This window comes from Taurulus bubalis (genome assembly GCF_910589615.1).
Source record: "Taurulus bubalis genome assembly, chromosome: 6".
Taxonomy (NCBI): domain Eukaryota; kingdom Metazoa; phylum Chordata; class Actinopteri; order Perciformes; family Cottidae; genus Taurulus; species Taurulus bubalis.
In genome coordinates, this window is record NC_136594.1 from 9877753 (window position 1) to 9898167 (window position 20415).

The window sequence follows — 20415 nt, forward strand, 5'->3', positions numbered from 1 at the left end:
GACGAGTAAAGGGATGGATTTAATATCTGCCTGACGAGGACATATGGCAGCTGGAAGGAGGAGTGTTACCATATGTAAACTCCTCTCAGCTAATGTTTACAATTACAGTGGTAGCAAATTGGAGATTGGTGGCCAGTTTGCATATCAAATAACGCCGAGGAGGAACTCTTTGGCTTTGGCGCGCTGGGATGTGTTTACTCAGCAAACAACTGTTTAATTGGGAAAATCATTTTCCAGCTGCTGTAGATTTACAGGCAGTGTGTGTGTGTGTGTGTATATATATTTGAATTTACAGTATTCAGTACGAGGCTCCTAAATAATTAAAACCAGCTGAGGGGAAATGAATAGACATGGCTTGTTACTGGGCTCCATCATGATAAGACCACCAGCCACACAGCCTGCGTAACAGACCTGTCAGAATTCACTGCCTGTGACAGTTGCCATTCTTTGTCCTGGCGACTAATTGATCCTCATGGAGATTGCCTGCAGAGAGAGAGCTTCTCACAAAGTGCAGGAACTGGAGAAGTATTGACAAAATGTTGGGGAGACGGAGGATGGAAGTACACCCGCTATTGAGGGGGAAAGGCTTCCTCAGGGGCAATCTTAATTCTTGATCAATGCTACGGTATGGGATGAAACGAATGAGATGCAGCCTGAAGCATCCGAATTGCCTCATTTAATGAGAAGGTGTAGGTTTGACATCTCTGTCCCATATTTATATGGGCATTGAGTAATAATCTCTGTAGGTAAAAGCACAAATGGGCAAATTATATTGAATAGTGCTATTCAGTTACATACTTTACTATCCTCAGATGCTTATCGTGTGTGTGTGTGTGTGTGTGTGTGTGTGTGTGTGTGTGTGTGTGTGTGTGTGTGTGTGTGTGTGTGTGTGTGACACAGAGACATAAGAGGGAGGGTGTCTAAGAAAGAAATTGGGAGAGAAATCCAGTACAAACGCACCTGAAAAGGACCGACGATGTTACAGTATCTTCAGATTCAAGAATGAGAGACTCTCAAAGGGGCCCGTATTGACTTTGGAAGAAACGACTGCATATACTTTCACAAATCCACTGTCCAGTGTAACAAACTTACAGGTGCTCCCTCTCCACTTCCTCTTCCCTTCTCATCTTTTCTCCCTTTGAGTCTCCCTGTGGCAGTGGAGTCATTAGGAAGTGGACAGAGGCACTTTGTCAAGGGGGCCACACAGTCCCCCTGGCCTTCAGGCTGAGTATGGCTGAGCTGGACCTTCAAGATATTGTTCTGACAGGAAAGCAAGGGCAGAACAAAGAATGAAATAAGGTGAAAGGGAGGGAGACGGGGATAGAAAAGTGGAAGGAGAGAAATAGATATCAGTGTTTGGGGACATTGATAATGAGAAAAAATACTGCAAAGGACACAGAGGGGTAGATTTGTGCAGGCCAAACTATTATTCTTATGTGGCACGTTTGTGATTTACTTTGTCTATAAATTGAGGAGTTTGTATCCATTATAAAAGTTTGTTACAGATAACCCTAGCCTTTTATAAATAAAAGAAGGATTTCATATGAACTGTTTCTGACCAATAACCGACCCATGATATCTGATGATTAACCGAAAGGATTTCGTGCCTTGCATGGGTTAGGGTTGCCTTGGGCTGGTTGAAGTGCCTAGCTGCAACAATAACCAATGCACAAACAGATTGAATTCATAATTTATTGCCAGCTGCAGTGTATGCACAAATCAGACATCCGAGTTCACCTGTCGGCGAGAGATAGCAGCCACGATGGTGTGTGCATTGTTGTGGATGCATACAGCTACTTTCCTAAGAAGTCTCCCACGTTTCAATTATTTTGTCTGTGAGGTTGTCAGCTGTGTATCTGCCTGACCTAACGTTACACTGTCAGGAATTCAGCCAGTATATTACAAGCATGGCGTAACGTTGGCGACCCAAGCAAAATTCCTGTGTCTTGCTTGCTAGCTACCTACGGATTAAAGTGAAGTGGGGGTTAGCCGAGACGTTAGCAACAACTCAGGCTCACTAAAGGTTGGCTGACCAGTTGTTTTTATTTTGGCTGTTAAACTGAAAGCATTAATCGGTCTAAATCATTATCGTTTGTTCATGGTTGAACGTTTAACTATTTACATTCATACTCAGATATTGTTATCCATTCGAGAAATGCAATTAAAACAAATGTGATTTACTTTGTGATATAGTAAGAGACCCAAGAAGAAAATGGATATAGTTAATCTTTGAGAATAACAGCAGTCACACTGCATATTTATGTTTAATCTGAGTTGTAGCTTGTATTATAAACTTTAAAATCAGGCTTGCGTTGTGGATAGATTGCTAGTGCTTGATATTTCCTCCAATCCCGCTTCGTGAACAGCACATTTTGAACATCAGTACTTTGAAAAGAAAACAAATGCATGACAGAAACGGCAATGAGGTAATGCAGTAACACGCTCTTTAGCCCCAAAGAAAGTTTCAACAGCACATACAGTCGAATGACTAGCTGCCTCCATATCAGTGCTAGTTGTCAGAGCAATCAAGCACCCAGCTGGACTATCATTTGGTGCCACCAAGGTAGTTTCAAAAGTAATAGGATTTCTTGCCCTCCAGAAATAGACTAGTCCTTCTGTGTATGACCAAGAGGAATGGAGAGGCATAAGGACAGGAAGTCCAGGCAGGACAATGTGTTGTTTTCTCCTGATTGAAAACAAAGTCATTATTTCCCCTGAGGTACAGTAGAAACACAGTTGTAGCTGCTCACATACTATTATATTGATATAAAGGGTTACAAGAGCAAGATAAAGAGCATTATAGGTACCTCTTTGATTGTATCTTCACTGTCATTTTCCTAATCTATTTTGTTTGTGCACAAGTACACAACTGATAGACTACTGAAAGGTGCAATATAGTGTAAGGATAAAGTAGAGCAATGTCTACCTGGACAGAGATGAAGCCTCTCCCTTTGTGTGTGCTTTAATCCAAGCTTCTTCTTGCTTTGTTGACAGCCGCGTCGGTCGTGCATGCTTTTAGTGTATGTTAGTGCATGTGAGTATGCCCCACTGGCTAGCACACATGGCCCTCTACCCTGCGCTCATAAGTCAGTCACAGCTGATGTCGTCTTTAGGTGGGAGCATCAGTGGGAGCACCGGAAGTCCTTCAGGGGCAACTGGGACTCGGTGGTTCGATCCCCGGCATCGCTAGTCCACGTCGATGTGTCCTTGGGCAAGACACTTCACCTCAAATTTCTCCCACAGGCTGTTCCTGCATGAATGATTACATCGTCCTGATGGGCAGGTGGCACCTTGCATGGTAGCCCTGCCATGAGTGTATGAATGGGTAAATTATGACATCTATACATCTAGTCGGAAGACTAGAAAGGTGCTATGAAAGTACAGTATATTTACCAATTACTGTCCGGTTCCCTCTTAGGTAAATACTGTTAGCTCTGTCAGCACTTTTGCTGTAGTTTGCACTGTTAGTGCTGTTATCAACTTTAGCTACGATCCACCGGCTCAGCTGTTGCCATGCTGAGGGCCAGTGAGAGGGAATAGAAATATATAGTTCCTAGCACCTTGAATATTGTTTCAGCTTCAATATCCATAAAAAATGCAATCATACACATGCACACACTGATCAACATGCTCCTGGCTTACACAACAAATAAATTGCATGTCCATGCTTCAGAGAAATGTAGTTTATTAACCCTGTATTGTATAATTAAAGCCAGCCTAACTGACATGTGTTACAAAATGACAGCCCATTAGAAGGATTGCTCTGCCACAAAGCATCCATTGGGCATATACCAATAGAAACAAGTATGGACATCCAAGTGGGTGACGTAGTGGTGGATGTGATATCCATGCTGAGAGTGAAATTGTGTCTTTTTTAGCGCAATGTTTGCCACTTTCGTGCTGCATCCTCCAGATACACACCCTTGCACATTGTTGTACCATTTTCTGCAAATTTGTACATGAGAGAATTTGGAATATTATCAAATAAGCTTGAGCACAATGCCATGAAATTTGTTTTCAGTTTAGTGAGAGCATCTTTGAACTGTGGTGCAGTTTTAGTCTTTGATGGTGGGAAAGTGGTATTGTAAATGTTTTTGGGTCATAATATCAACATGTAATTTGAGTTAGGGAATTTGAGAAAAGGAGAGACTGCAAAGGGGCCCAAATATGTTCCAGCGTCTTCAAGATAATCATCCACCCCTTTATGCCCAAAATATGTACAACTAGAATTAAAGTTGTCAAGTTGCAGTTCACATCAATGTCGTTCCAAACTTTCATTACTTCATGATACCCTAGTAGACATCTGTGTGAAATTGCCAAAATGTGCATAATAAAAATGTAGTTATGACAACAACAAAAAAAACTGTTATGTCAGGTCACAGTGAACTTTGACCTTTAAACACCAAAATCATATCATTCACCCTTGATTCCAGGTGGACATTTGCACTAAATTTGAAGAAATTTGCTGAAGGCATTCCTCAGATATGTTTACGAGATTGTAATGGACGTGAGATCACAGTGACCTTTGACCACCAACATTAAATCGGTTCATTCTTTCTTCCAAGTTTATACAAATTTGCACAATAGATGTCACCAGAATGGGACAGAAGTGTGGTCACAGTGACCTTGACGTCTAAAATCCAATGGGGAATGGTAAATGCACTGTACTTGTATTGCACGTTTTCCGACAACTCAAAGCACTTTAACACTACTTGTCATCATTCACTCATTCACACCTATTCATACACTGATGACAGGGGCTACCATGCAAGGTGCCACCTGCCCATTATTGTGGGGTTAAGTGTCTTGCCCAAAGACACAACGACATGGAGGAGAGGATAGAACCACCGGTCCTCTGATTGAATAGCGACCACCCAGCCACAGTTGCCCCTGAAGGACTTCCGGTGCTCCCACTGGGCCAAAAATCTCACATTGTGAAATCCTTACACACAGAGAGACGGGGCTGGACGGCAGGTAAAAAACAGCCTGTAGTAATATCCTCTGATATTAGCAGAGGTTTTAGTTGGGTATTTGTTTTACTTCAGACAATATAGCGAGCACATCCACAATAATATGCTGTGGGAATCTCTGGATGATATTGTTAAAATTTTGCAATGAAGACTTTGTGAGCTCAGTGCAGGTCAGCATTGTTTGAGCAGGGCTGACCGACTGCTGGTGAAATGTATCGGTCTGTGTAAGGATCACATCATTGTCCCCAGGGTGGTGGAACTCATTCTCTGTGAAGCAGCTCATTGATCCTGAACTAATATCTGAAGCTCAGACTCAAGCTACTTCTTCTGTGCATCGACAGGAGACGGCGGAGACACTTATTTTGGTGGTATACTGGAAGGTAAATCCATGACATGCTAGAGGGGCCATGGAGCATCGGGGATTTAAAGATAGAAGAAAGTTGTTTGGGAGAAAAGGGAGCAAACAGAGCTTTTTTTTTTTCTTCTCTCGCTTCATTGATTGGAAACTTGTCCATCCAAACCAGAAATGCTCAGATCAGTCAGCTTATTGGGGAGCCTCTAGAGTCAAGATTTAATTGAACCTTTTCTCATGTACTTATACATACATGTAATTACATAAACAAAGGCAATGGCATTCTTCCCAGCCCACAGTAGTGCAGCAAGAAAGGATACAACTATATATCGGAAAACATGAAGAAAGACAATTACTTCAGTTACAGTGTACTTAGCTTACTGACACTGTACACATCTCCATTTCTAAAAAAGGCTCTGTCTGTTCTCAAAGGCTGTTCCCACTCGTTCAACTGTGAATTTCAGCGACTCCTACCTGGCCTGCGATTCAAGCTATACAACAACAACAAAAAATCACAAATGCTTTCAGGGCTCCAGGCTAACTTTCCACTGTTAGCACTGGGGCTACCAACTGTCTCAGTTGGTTGCACCAGCACATGATAATAATCAATAATGGAAAAGTACATTTACTCAAGTGGTTTACTTAAGTAACATTTTTACATGAATAAAATACAATGCATTCCTAAACAGTAAATAACACCGCCCAACAGTATTGAAAATAAATAAAACTAGTTTATTGCCACTAGCTTCAACATTAAACTGGATCAATAATAATGATCTAATATAAAAAATGTAAAAAACATTTTCTTGATTTATATACTTACAGTACATACTTTTTCTTGAGTAAGATTTTCAGTGTTTTTGTTTTTTAACGGTATTAGTACTATTAATCAAGTAAAAAGATTGTTATACTTCTTTATTAATCAATGACACTGGCTCATCACTTTCATCATCAGTGGTCGAGTCTGAACCTCACGTTGTCTCTCCCTCCCAATCAGCCTCCCCCTCTTTCCTAATTTAGATTTTTAAAATATTCAGCCGTCGGCAGCTTCATTTTTCGAACACAGGAACAGCTAAATGGATTGTTTTGTGAAGTTTTAAGCCACGACGTACACTCTCTGTGAACATGTGTATGCAGTGTAATTAGTCTCGACCTGTATACAGATAAACCAGGCACATGCATGTGATACAAGCTCACAGAGGGAGCCGAGACGCATCCTCACAACGATACAACGATGTGCTCGCTTGCACAAATGCGGTCCCATGAGCAAAGTAATGGTTATTTTCAATAACACAGTTGATAGTAATTCTGTTACAGCATACTGCTAAATCTCAGCAACCTGTACATAAACTGTGAAGTTACAGTTAAATACATGAATTCCACAGCAGCATACTTCTAATTCACAGTACTATACTGGCAGAGCTATTGTGAAGTCACAGTAAACCTTTCTCATTCATTTACTGTGAAGAATTTTCAATATTGCAGTCAGTAGCCAGTAATTTTACTGTGAATTTACAGTCAAATAACTTGCACTGTAGAAGTTTTATTGTCAGGTTTGATCAAATGTCCCTTATGTCTTACTTTAAACTGGATAAGTGACCAGAAATGAATGGACAGATGGCTGGAACAAAAATCTCTCACCTAATTATACACTTGTCATTGTCTGCTGCGGCATGGTGGGGAACCCAACAGTGCCGACTGTTGCTCTCTTCAGAGAGTTCTTCTCCATTTTCTACTTGGATGCACAGCAGGTATAACAGGACAGGTTCAGGAGGTGAAGGGTTGAAAGAGGACAAGACAAAGATGAGACCCATTTTTTTTCTTCAATTCCCAATTCCTTCATTTCATTTCTAGTATGTTCTGGTCTCATTTTGTAAATTCGTCCAGGTGATGGCCTCTCGTCCTTGAGGTCCCTTGAGATCAGGATGGCTGGGCAAAAATATATTATTGTCACTTTGCCCGTATATCACCATGACACATGAAATGCTGCAAAATCCTAAATGTGATTATCCTCCATACTAGCCACTCCAACCCTGAATGGTCTCCATGGTGCATTGATCACACCAACTCCTAGTAACTCGCTCCACAGGTTCACGTTCCATTTTGAAAGCCTGACCTGCAGGCAACATGAGCACTACTACTGTATTGTATTTATAGTCCGTCTGTCTTTTGGAAAGCAATGATGAATACGTGGGCCGTATAGTCTGATTGCTGTTGCTCATGTAATCCCACATGTCCGACACTGAAATAAGTCTTCATACAGCGTATTTCCACTGGTGGAGAGTTAATTCACATTCATTGCAGTCAGTGGAATCTCAAACCTGGTCTGTTTCATCGCAGAAGAAGAGAGAAAAAACATTGCTATTAGGAATGTCTCTTTTGTGGTTGCAGATAGGAATTGTGGCTTTGTGCATAAGCAGCTACAGTTATGTCGTTGGTATGCTTTAACTATCGCAAGATGCTTGCTTCTAAACCGTTTTCTGTGGTAGGACATTGTCTATCTTCTTGTCTGCCCACGGTGTAAAGTTCGGCAATTCTCTTTAGTGAATTAAGAGTAGAGACAATCATATAAATACATTCGGGAAGAAACGCACAGACCGTTTGTCTCTATAAAAGGTATTTAGATGTTTACCAAAGGCCAGGTTTAGGAGTACACAAGCTATTCACTGTATCAACACCCCTGCATTGTTTTTATTGTAGGGCCGTCTTGATGTTCACAGGTAATGGAATTCAGAAGAACTATTTTATGCTCCTCAGCATGGTATGTAGTAGCTTCTGTACAGAGTGAAAGTAAACAATTCTAACTGTTTTGGTTATAAATGAACTGCAGTTACCTAAAAGGAGTTGAGGGGAACAACAACAGCTGGCCCAGTTCATGGCTCTTCAGAGGTTTTGGTGAAACACTGAACAGAAATAAGGGGAACACTGTGCACTTGACATAAATATGTCCACAGGGAGGACGAGACCTCCCATAACATACAAAGCACTTAGTGATCCGACAGGCACAAGTGCAGAAACGGGGTCTAAAGTGCTTCTAGTCCCACAGTGTGCTGACCCCTCTTCATCAAGCCTCGGTTACATTCACAACCTATTGATCAACCAAATGCTGGAGATATTTGGTCATCTGTTGATGAAAAAGGAGGAATAAAACAGGATTTGTGTGTTACTAACAATAAAAACACACACAGGTAAATAAACAAACAGTACAACACATGCTGGGATATTTTAAGTGCATTGTGTATCCCTGAAGTGATGTTACCCTTCAGATGGAGAGAAGAAAATAAAATCCGACTGAGATGGCAGTACAAGTAGGATGACTTGAAACATGTCACTATTAAAGTATTCATGACTGTAAGTACAGGAATGATATTGGGAGTAAGGAAAAGCAACTTTGTTAACCTAAATGTCTTTTTGAACAATCAAAATATGAAGTTCATGACCTGGTGAAGATGTCATGATATCTCTTTGAATCAAATGTGTTTTTAAGAAGTGTAGCTATAGCAGAATAGAAAATGTTTGTCATGACATAATGATAATGTTATGATCTATGATATGATTAATGATGTCATCAGTGAAATAACATGGTCTAATTGCAATTATTTCTGAGACAATTTATCGTCCAACAAAAGTAAAATGGCAATGTCTGTATTTTACAAAGTCAGTATAGCGTTTCCCAAACGAGCAAAACAATGATGATTTATTCATTTTTTCATTTTTTGACCTCTGGACTGCATTGCTTCTAAAATGTTTATATATATATATATATATATATATATATATATATATATATATATATATATATATATATATATATATATATATATATATCTTTATTCTAAAGGCATTCAAATGTTACAAACAGACAACAGTTCCTGATAACAGGACATTGTGCTGTGTTTTTGTAATGGTTCCCGATGGCCGGTTGGGCTACACCTAAGCGTGGTGTTTCTTTTCTGGCTGCTTGGTTCCTTTTATTTCTTTTTGGTGAATTGCTATGAATGAACCTTTCTGCACCAAAGAGGAAATCAAGGTCCAGTGGTGTCAATTTCAGTCAAGCAGCACAGAGTGCATTCATTATGTTTCTATGACACACCCATTGCATCACCCTCTGAGGGTTGTACCCCCTTTATGAATGCTGTCTCAGTCAGTTTGAAGTTTACTTCAAACAGGAAAAATAACGTCCAACATTTTTCATTTCAGCTATATAAACGTGGCAGTGGTGTAAATGCTTGCCAACCAACACAGAACCATCAGTATGCCCTGCATTGTGCAGAGAAAAAACTGTGGACACAAGCCACATCTTTTATAGATGAACTGGCTGCCAAATGGTCCCAATGGTCCACTATTCCAGTGGTGTTGGGCTCTTCACCTAATACCACAGAAACATTTCTTATATGGGGACGATTGATCTTCCAGGACTGCAGTAAAATTCAAAGCGTAGGTTGTCCGTCCCAAACTAATTTTATCTGAGGTGTCAAATGCAGACATAATCTATAAATTACTTGATAATTAATAACTTAAATATTATGAAAACTATATATATATATATATATATATATAACATGTTCATGCTGGCTAATTAACTTTACAGGTGATTGAATGCAGTTCATAGCTTCTACAATTCAATCGTCATACTTTTAATCAAAACATGCCATGTAACCTCATATTCCTTTTGTTTAGTCGGGCCAGGGTTTTTAATACCTGTACCGTAATCTAGGCTACATGAAGCGTTCAGCTTCTTTAACATAAAAGCTTTACAATTGGCAGAATAGAGCTGCATTGTCGGACTTTTTTAATATTATGAGTCGCCAAAGTAAAAAATCATAGAATGGTTCAAATAATTCTCCTGGAGACACGCCTGTGTTCAAACACTGATGCGTGAAAACCCATATGTCATGTCTCACACACACACACACACACACACACACACACACACACACACACACACACACACACACACACACACACACACACACACACTACAATGCCCCTCCAGCTACACTCTCCATCACTCAAGTTATGGAAGCTACACAGTGTCTTCCGGAGCAGCCACAGACTCATCCCCATAGACCTGTCGTACATGGTTCACTGCCTCATTTTCAATTGTTCTTTAGACCCCAATAAATCACCTGTGTGTGTGTGTGTGTGTGTGTGTGTGTGTGTGTGTGTGTGTGTCAGCACGTTGCAATCTCTGCCAGCTGTATACACACCAGCAGCGTGGACGTAATATCTGAGACCTAAGCATGCACACCATGTTGTTAAACTTTTCAGGTTGCTGCTAAAAGCTGAATTAAGTGACCCTTTAAGATTTTGTTGTTGTTGTCACGTCTCCCCTTTGCCATATTTCCACTATCTCTTTGCTCTCTGATCTTCATTCATAAATTACATTTTTAGCCACTATCATTTCAGCTTTCCCGAGATTTTGACACTACATTTTCAGGTTCAGCCAAATCAGTCTGCTGTTAACGGGCTGGCTGTTCTATCCTGATCTTTGCTTATTTCTGATCCTTTCATTCTGCTCTTATTTCAGGTGTTATACTTTCTTGTGCTATACTGCAATCTCCATTGCAGTATGTCCAGATTTTCGACGACCAGCACATCACAGACATTGATCCTGGACAATATCATCTATGTCACGTTCTCCAGGTTGTAGCATCTGTCATTGCAAGAGTATAGATCCGAATCCTTGATCCAAGATGCACTTTAGCTCAAATATTTTGCTTATGGTTGGCTAAAATCTCTTCTTAAATGTAATATTTTCCCTCAGCAGCTGTACTCAGGACACTTCTTTAGAATAGATGCTTCAACTTCTGCAGCTATGTTGTGAATTTTAACTTTGTCTCGCAAACAGCTTGGCCGTTGGTCATTCTCAACATATTCCACATATTCAACCTAATCCTTCTGCAATTCTCTCAGTTGCACAATCCCTAAGGTGCTAATAGCTGGTAGGGTTTTTTCTTTTTATGCGCCTCCTCTTTCCATTTTAGTTTAAACTTATGGGATAAAATATCTCCTAGCCACTGTTGGCCCTTTAACCCTTATTGAAGTTTAAACTCTATCTCCTCTGTCCTCCAGCAGCCCTGTAGTCTTTTAATGCAAGCTACTTATATCTATTATTTCTAGTCAATTCTCTAATGCAAGTCTATCTATAACTTCAAAACATAACTGCTTTTTCTTTCTTTCTTTTTTACTGATCTTTGTCAACTTTGATAACTTATGGTAACTGTACTGTCTCCCAGATGACTGAAATGTACTTCAGAGTAGTACAAGTGAAGCAATCACTTTCCCTAGCATGTGAATGGTGAGGTTAAAATCATCAACTCCCACCACAGAAAATTGCTGTGAAGAGGGCAGTGTCCGATGGAATAATGGAGTGGTAAAAAAGTGGCCATTTATTCTGAATAGTGGGAACAATGTTGCAAATCCTCAATGGTGGTAATGAGGGAGGGGATAGCGCTACTCTTTCAGTTTCCCTACTCAGATTTGTCCTACTATGGCCAGATAACATCCCTGGTTGGGTACTAAGAGCATGTGCCAACCAGCTAATTGGTGTCATCACTGGCATTTTCAACATATAACTGTCACAGAAGAGTATTCCCATCTGCTTCAAGAGACCCACCATCGTGCCCACCCCTCAAAATGTTGCTGTGTCTGGTTCTCCGGCCTATCAAAAACAACATCCTAGCCAGCCTTGACCCTCAACTGTTTGCATACAGAACCAGCAGATCCACAGAGTATATAGCAACACCTACATGAGAAAGATGTTTGCTGATTTTAGCTCAGCCTTCCACACAACCTCCCCCATGAAACTGATTGGTAAATGTTGCACTATGGGCTTCAGTACAACACTGCACCTAGATAGTAGACTTCCTCACAAACAGACCCCAGGCAGCCACACACCCTCCACTCTAGTGTTGAACACAGGAGCTCCCCAAAGCTCACACGCACTTGAAAAGAACTGGTGTGAAGTTTGCAGAGGACATTACTGTCATCGGATAGAGAAGAAATCAACAAGCTTAAAAAAATTTCCCTCTGGGAACAAACTAAGAACTGAAAAAAGGAGGTGAAGACGCACACCTGTGTCTACATCAATGGGGACAACCTGACAATGTCCAATAATATCTGTATTTCTTAAAGAAACGTAAGAAAGACGTGTTTTTAATTTTTACTGAGGAGTAATACAAGCATTCTGAAAACTGGCAGCGATCTGCATGGCCCTACAGCAGGGGATTAAAACCACCCAGAACTTCATTGGTACCCGTGTACCGAGTATTAGTGATATTGGTGAGAAGAGGTGCCTGTGAGAGCCCAATGCCCACACTAGCCGTAGCCTGTTCACCGTGCTGCTGTCTGGCAAGAGATACAGTTCAGCTGTCGTACCACCAGACTTCAGAGCTGCTTTTTTCCTCAGGCTGTGAAACTCCCAAATGCATCCTCCACCAGATAATAGTTATGTTTATTTTGGGGGGGGGGTTTAACTCATGTAGCAATATGGGACCACAAACTGCATTTCATTGTGCAGCCCCATGGAGAACAATGACAATAAATTAACCTAATAACCTTGAAACCAGTCCTGGGGGCAACCTCCATTCATCCCAATCCTTTTCTCGAAGGGCCGACATTGGTGGCTGTCAGAGTAATGAAATATATTCGAACATTGATTCTCCAAATCTTCTTCAAAGATTAATGTCTTTTTGTGTTGACAATAAATGTATTTGGGAAAAGCATTTAATGTATTATCTGCAAAGCTGGCATTATTAATATTTCCCATTTGGGATTTGTCTTATTACATTTACATTGTTAACTTTAAAAGATTAGCAACAACTGCTAAAACATCTCTTAGGATGAACATGAATATTTGAAGAGTTTTCCTGGACATCACTGTGGAGTGATTGCTCCTGGTACCACCAAGAAAAGAAAAGTAGTGTCTTAGATTATAATGAATGAACAAATTTAATTTTAGGTACATTTGGACTGTGGAACATGTCCTGTACACTTCGTTGTGTTTACACTCTCGTGTTGTATCAAGCACAAAACACAAACCTGTCCAGTTTGTGAAATTATAGTATAAAAATAAGGCACAGGACATAACCTTCAGCATGCATCATGGGTTTTGTTGGAGAATTGCATTAATTTTTTTCACATGTATTATTTTGTTTTGTCAATATGTTTTCACATTATCAGAGCTGCATTGAGACCCTGTAAAGGCTCGACTCTCTGAAAGCTGTGGTTCGTAATCTAAAACTAGTAAAATTAGATCTAGTAAAGCTATATTTCGAAAATGATCCAAATTGTCACTTTTCCCCCCAATGAAAGTAGCTAGCAGCAACTTCAAAAGTTACCAAATCTTGCGAGAAAGTAGCTGATGTGGCAACAATAACAGACCGTCTTTTAGGCTCTCCTTCCAAAGCCACTCGGCCTAAGTTATCATTATCCCTAACTCTCTGAAGGAGACAAGAGTTAACCCTCTCCTGAGGAAGCCCACTTTCAACCCGTTGGAAGTCAACAACTACAGACCTGTCACTTTCTTTCCTTTTCTTTCCAAAACTCTGGAGCGAGCTATCTTTAACCAAGTATCCTCCTTTCTCCACCATAACAACCTTCTGGGCCCTCACCAGTCTGGATTCAAGGCAGGCCACTCAACAGAGACTGCCCTCCTTGCTGTCTATGAGCAGCTTCACACTGCTAGAACAGCCTCTCTCTCTGTCCTTATCCTTCTAGACCAGGGGTGCCCAATACGTCAATTGTCAAACGAAGGTAGTGCGGGTAGATCGCATGCCATTAAAAAAAAATCCAGACGAGAGCAGGCGGGAGCAGCAGGGGGCGGAGTCAAAAAACTGCGGTCGAGTCGGACAGTTTTCAGCTGACTTCAAAGTATACACAGGAAGTCACAGAAAAAAATATTTCCTGTTTGTTCCGAACTTTAGGCTTCTTGTAGTTTACAGATCACGTTTGGATTTATTCATATGTGTTTATAAATATATATTTATGTAGAAATGTGGGTCTAGCTGCATCCTTTGTTCTTTTTATGTCTGCCTGTGAAATACATTACTTACTTACTTTTTTTATTATCAACCACACAAGATATGTTTTTAGATTAAACATGAGACTAATGGTCAACAATCGAGCGCTAAGTATTACAACTAAACATAAAATAAGGATTTTCTACAACATGTGTTTGCTGTCAAATCTAAGAGCCAATCAGCTCTCTGATGTGGCGATAGCCAGGCATTTCTCATCATGCATAGCGCCACGCAGTCAGTGGAGAGCTACTGCGACGCCTGGCTCTGAAATCCTGGCTCTGAAGTCGGGATCAAGTCGGACACAAATCCAACCGGCAAGCATTGCGTGCCGATCGGCGGCGATCGATTCTGTGTAGAACTGGCTCATCTCGAATGAACCTATTATTGTCAATCACCATGGACGGTGCGCCCACAATGTTTGGCAGCTTGATTGGATTTATTGCCAAGTACAGGGAGGACGATGTTTTCCCCAACTTCTATAATTACCACTACATAATACACCTACAAGCATGATGTGCTAAAATGCTAAACATGAAAGAGATCACGGATGTGGCAACGAAGATCACCTGTTCTGTTCGAGCGAGAGCTCGTCAAAGACGGCTGTTCCATGCATATCTGGAGAAGGCCGACTGTATAATAATATTATAAACATGTTAAGTCCAAACACCATTCCACCATGACTGATGACCATTTGGAAGTCTGTCTGAGGCTGGTTACCAGCAGCTACTGTCCAGACTATGCAACCCTGCTGGTTCCATTCAGTGAAGTCATCAGAGTAAATCAGAAATGTAATAACCAAAAATGTACAGAATTGTATTGTGTCATAAGGGTTCATGCAGTTATGCAAGGTACGCCAATATTGTAAATATAAAGTATACTTGCTATATATAATTTTTCTGGGCGGAAGGTGCATACATTAGACATGAGATGTTAGACGAGACAACAATCAACGACAACAACAGTGCAATGGGTATTAAATTAGGTATAAGATAAAGTGCTCAGACAAACAGATAACGTTACCTACCTCAGACCGCACCCACCGGGTAACTTGGAGAGGATCTGTGTCTGAACCTTGTCCTCTCACTACTGGGGTCCCTCAAGGCTCCGTCCTGGGTCCTCTCCTCTCCTCTTCTCTCTGTACACCAACTCTCTCGGCTCTGTCATTCACTCGCATGGCTTTTCCTACCATAGCTATGTTGATGACACCCAACTGATCCTCTCATTTCCCCAATTAAATACACAGGTAGCAGCACGAATCTCTGCCTGTCTGACTGACATCTCTCAGTGGATGTCCGCACACCACCGGAAAATTAACCCTGACAAGACTGAACTACTTTTCCTTCCAAGAAAAGGCACTCCCACCCACAACCTCACTATTACCTTCAACAACTCAGTGTTGGCCCCGACCCCGACTGCCAGGAACCTCGATGTGACACTCGACAGTCAACTCTCCCCGACTGCCAACATTACCGCAACAACACGTTCCTGTAGGTACATGCTTTACAATATCAGGAGAATACGTCGCCTTCTCACTCAGAAGGTGGCACAGGTTCTCATCCAGGCTCTGATCATCTTGTGCCTTGACTACTGTAACTCCCTCCTGGCAGGTCTACCTGCTAATGCCATTTGACCTTTACTGCTCATCCAGAATGCAGCAGCTCGACTGGTCTTTAACCTCCCGAAATTCACCCACACTACTCCGCTCCTTCACTCCCTTCACTTCTTACCGGTCGCCGCCCGCATTCACTTCAAAACATTGGTACTTGCGTACCGTACTGCGAACAGATCGGGTTCAATCTACATCCAGGATATGGTAACACCGTACACCCCAGCTCGTTCACTCCGCTCGGCCCCTGCCAATCGGCTTGTAGCTCCATCACTTCAAGCTAAACACTCAACAAAGTCACGACTATTTGCTGTCCTGGCTCCTGAATGGTGGAATGAGCTCCCCATTGACATCAGGACAGCAGAAAGTCTCTACACTTTCCGTCGCAAACTAAAAACACATCTTTTTTGACTACACCTTGAATAAGGAGATTAGCACCGTAGTAGCACTTTAGTAGCACTTTAGTATCAACCCCAGCTGTGATGTACTTAATTGTTGTTAATTAGAGAAACGAAACATAATAAAACATAGGAACTACAGAGTAAGAGTAGATACATTGAATAACTAGGCTGAGAAATCTGTATTTATGTGGGTGAGTATAACTGTATAAATCATAGGTATATTTGCTGTTATCCTTGATTGACTTGATACATATGGGTGTAATTAGAGAATATATCTTATCCATCTTTTTAATTAAAACTAACTCCCTTCTAAAGCCCACCAGCTACACTGTCATGTAAAAATTAAGTCGTCTCAGGTCATAATGCGTCCTTTTCTATAAATCACTCAAGTTTGATTACAACATTCAGAACTCTACTATCATTTGAGCAGACACATTTTGACTTTTTGATACACCGGGAGGCAAAATGTGTCATCTTCAAACTTGGCTTGGAAAGGACGATTAGAGAAGGTGGCATGATGAGACCTAATGCAAATGTTTTTTGTAACTGTTTCCCATAATGCTGTGTTTCAAAAAACCTAATAACTCAGGTCAATCAGGATCCTCCTTCCTATAGAGAATCTGTAGGTTTCCATGTGGAGCAGAGAAGGACATGATGGGGCAACATTAAAGTGGTTGTATTGAACAAATCTGCAGGGAAGGTCACAGACTGGGGAAGCTTTGGCAGCAGCATACGTATGGGGCTTCCATAAGACCCTAATTTCACACGTCTCTGGCAACAAATCCCTCGTTCGGCTGCTGAGACTGTGAGCGAAGTGATTGATAGTCAGGTTGAAATCACACTTTTTTAAACAGTCAAAGTTGGCCATCAATCATTGTCTGTCTGCAGGGAAGGCACCAGCTTTACTGAAGACACTATTTCACTTTCTCACACACACACACACACACACACACACACACACACACACACACACACACACACACACACACACACACACACACACACACACACACACATCCTTTTCTCTTTAAACTGAGTCTGTTCGGTTGGGTAACAACAACCGTTAAATCACTCAAATGTTGACCACATTATATACAGATGCACATTTTAAGGTTGGACTAATATATTGCTTGATGTGGACAGAACAAATACAACTAGACAAGTTCCCTGAAAAGCAGCTTGAGTCGTGAGAAGATTCTTTAAAACATGAATGACACACTTGAGAATGCTGTATTTCTATTGGTAGAAAACACGGACGTACACCGCAAATATAAAAATGATTTAGGGCCCAATATATGTGAGGACCTCACAGTTTTTATTATGGCACTATACTTCCCTATTGATTAAATAACATTTATTTGAGCTACGGTGTAACATCCACTAAATCCTTGAGTGAAATTACTCAGAGCGATGTGTCTGTTGTGAATTAAAATCAATACTCAAAGAGGGGCAAGAACTGCTGGAGTTAATGACAGTTTTTTTTAAAACATTTTTAAATTATAAAAGCTGCAAACACATTGTCTTCATTAAACTCACTGACATATTTTAACAACATTCAGCTTTTCAGTCATGGCATTGATTTCCGTTTGATGCAACAGACAAGATAACGAGTTGCGGCACAAAAAGTCTTGTGTTGTGCGTTAGGTTTGTGTGTTGGTGTTTGACGAAATCGTTTGAGTGTTAGAAGACTAATAAGTTCCTCAGATGCAGACAGCCCTACCTATTTCCATTCTAAATTGCTTTGCACTGGAAGCAACAACCATCTCTATAAATAAATAAAAAAGAAATGTATTTCCTGCATTGGAATCAATCTTCTTTAAGGGCCAGGAAGGATATTTTAGGAGCCCCCTGTCTGTTTGTTATAGTCCATTAACAGACAATGGGATAATTTGTAAGACCATGCATTGTTGTGCTTCTGCAAGTGTGTATGTGCAATATTTAACAAGGACTTTTAAATAATTAAAACAGGTAAATGGGAAACTAATGTCTCCTGCAGTTATATGGATTTCATCTTGGCAAGAGAACAACCCCTGACAGTATTCATTCTATTGTTTTCTTTATTGTTATTAGTGTTCATGATGGGACTCGCAGAAATTGTGAACACATGATGATAATTCAGAGAATGGGGTTGTGCACATTGGCCCTGGTCTTATCAATCTTTTTCTTTCTCCGCAACTACTGGTCATTTCTTTTTTGAGATAATCAGATTTGTGTTGGGCTCTTCTACAGTCGGAAATGCCAGCTACATACCGGTTGCCCTTCATCAATGGGATATTCTCTAAGTGCCGCTCAAGCTGGGTTTCTTTTGGGACCTCTGGCTATCCATTTATGACCCCTATCAGCCTCATACAGGTGCAAGTGCAATATTGACTTGCCCTGAGCCCTGATAGCATCTCCATTTAATCCACAACCACCTAGTCTAAGAGAGGGGTTTACTGAGTGAGTGAGAGAGAAAGTAGACACTGACACATATCCCCCATCTAATTTTTCTCCCTTTTTTCTTTAATCTTTATATACTAGATCAGCAGTCTCTAAACATGGTTGGTTTGGGTGAATTTGGAATATGTTGAGAGGTACCGGGAATTCAGAAAAGAAATGGCGAAAGTGCAGAAGCAGATGTGAAAACCTGGATGTAGGACATGTTTGGAAAGCTTGTGAGGACGACTTTGAGGCAAAGACATGCTGAAAACTCAGAAGAGAGAGGCATATTATTAATTTTAATTCACAAATCATTTTCTGATTGGAAATGATTATACAGTAGACACAAATAACCTCTCTTGCTAGTCATTTGTTTCCAATGTTTGCCCCTTTCAGCAGTGGCAGCAAACATTCTCAATTGGAAAACACTTGCATAGAGTTTTAATGTTGACTTTCAAGAGTTGGTATTTTGAAATGTTTCAGATTGTTTTGCTCCAAGGCCGTTCAATTTCTGGCCTTAGCTGCACCTACATATTCCAGTGAAAATAAAGAAAATAGTGTGATTTGCATCTGATTTCCATAGTGTTGATGTTAGGTGAGGAACTGGAGCTAAGAAAAGCAACCTTATAGTGAAAACACTCAAGATATGACGTTTTTTATACAACAACGCTGACATTTCCATAGTGACATAGTGTCTTTGTACGTGGAGTATATGACACTTGATTTGGTAATCTTTAGAGATATAATGCAAGCTGTTCTACAAGTTACTGAATTTGGGCCACACGTTCATAATACAGCATATTACATTTAGTTGTCTTTGGAGTCTCCCTAATATAGTTGTCGTTTGTTTGATATTGTGGTTTTGATCTGTAGACTATTCCTGCAGCTGATGCATTTGTTGTTCTCTCTATCGACATTATAATGACATCAACCATTACTGCAGAATCAAGCAAACCATTTTTACGGACATTGTAAGCACAGCTATTTGAGTTAATTAAGGCCAGCAATTACTCTCTCTGACAGATGAAATTAACCCATCTCAAAACGTCTCTAGTTTTAAATGGGTTTTAGTTTTGTCATAATTAAACCCAGGTGGCTTCATTTGCAAATTCCTGATTATAAATCAACACATTTGCAGTCCGTAATTTATTGCATTGTAAGCCCAGCAAATGTTTATTTGGTGATTTGTAGGTGAAAATACATCTAGTGGTCTTTTAAAACCAGTCGTTTTTGTGAAACGTTTGAGATTATAAATAACATACAAAATTAAACTGTTCTTCAAGATGACGTTGACTAGTTTCTTGTCAAAGTGGAAAGTAAAGTAAAGCAGTGTCATTGCGCAGGTATGAAAGGCTGTGGTCTGCTGAATTGACAGCACCAGCTCAGCTCCTATGTGAAAGCAAATGCTATTTTAAGAGCTCATGATTGCCACACCTATAACTCTGATGTATGCAGATTATGGTCAGGCTGTTTCATGATACTTGTTCTGACCTTGTGCCTCTACTTCATTTGAATATAAATCCAAACAACTGGCATTATGCAATACAAGGATGAAAAGCTCTGCAGCTGCTGGCATCCCAGCAAAACAGGAAAAACTGAAGACATCTTTCCCATGCCATCGTCTATGGAAGTTTTATGAATAATG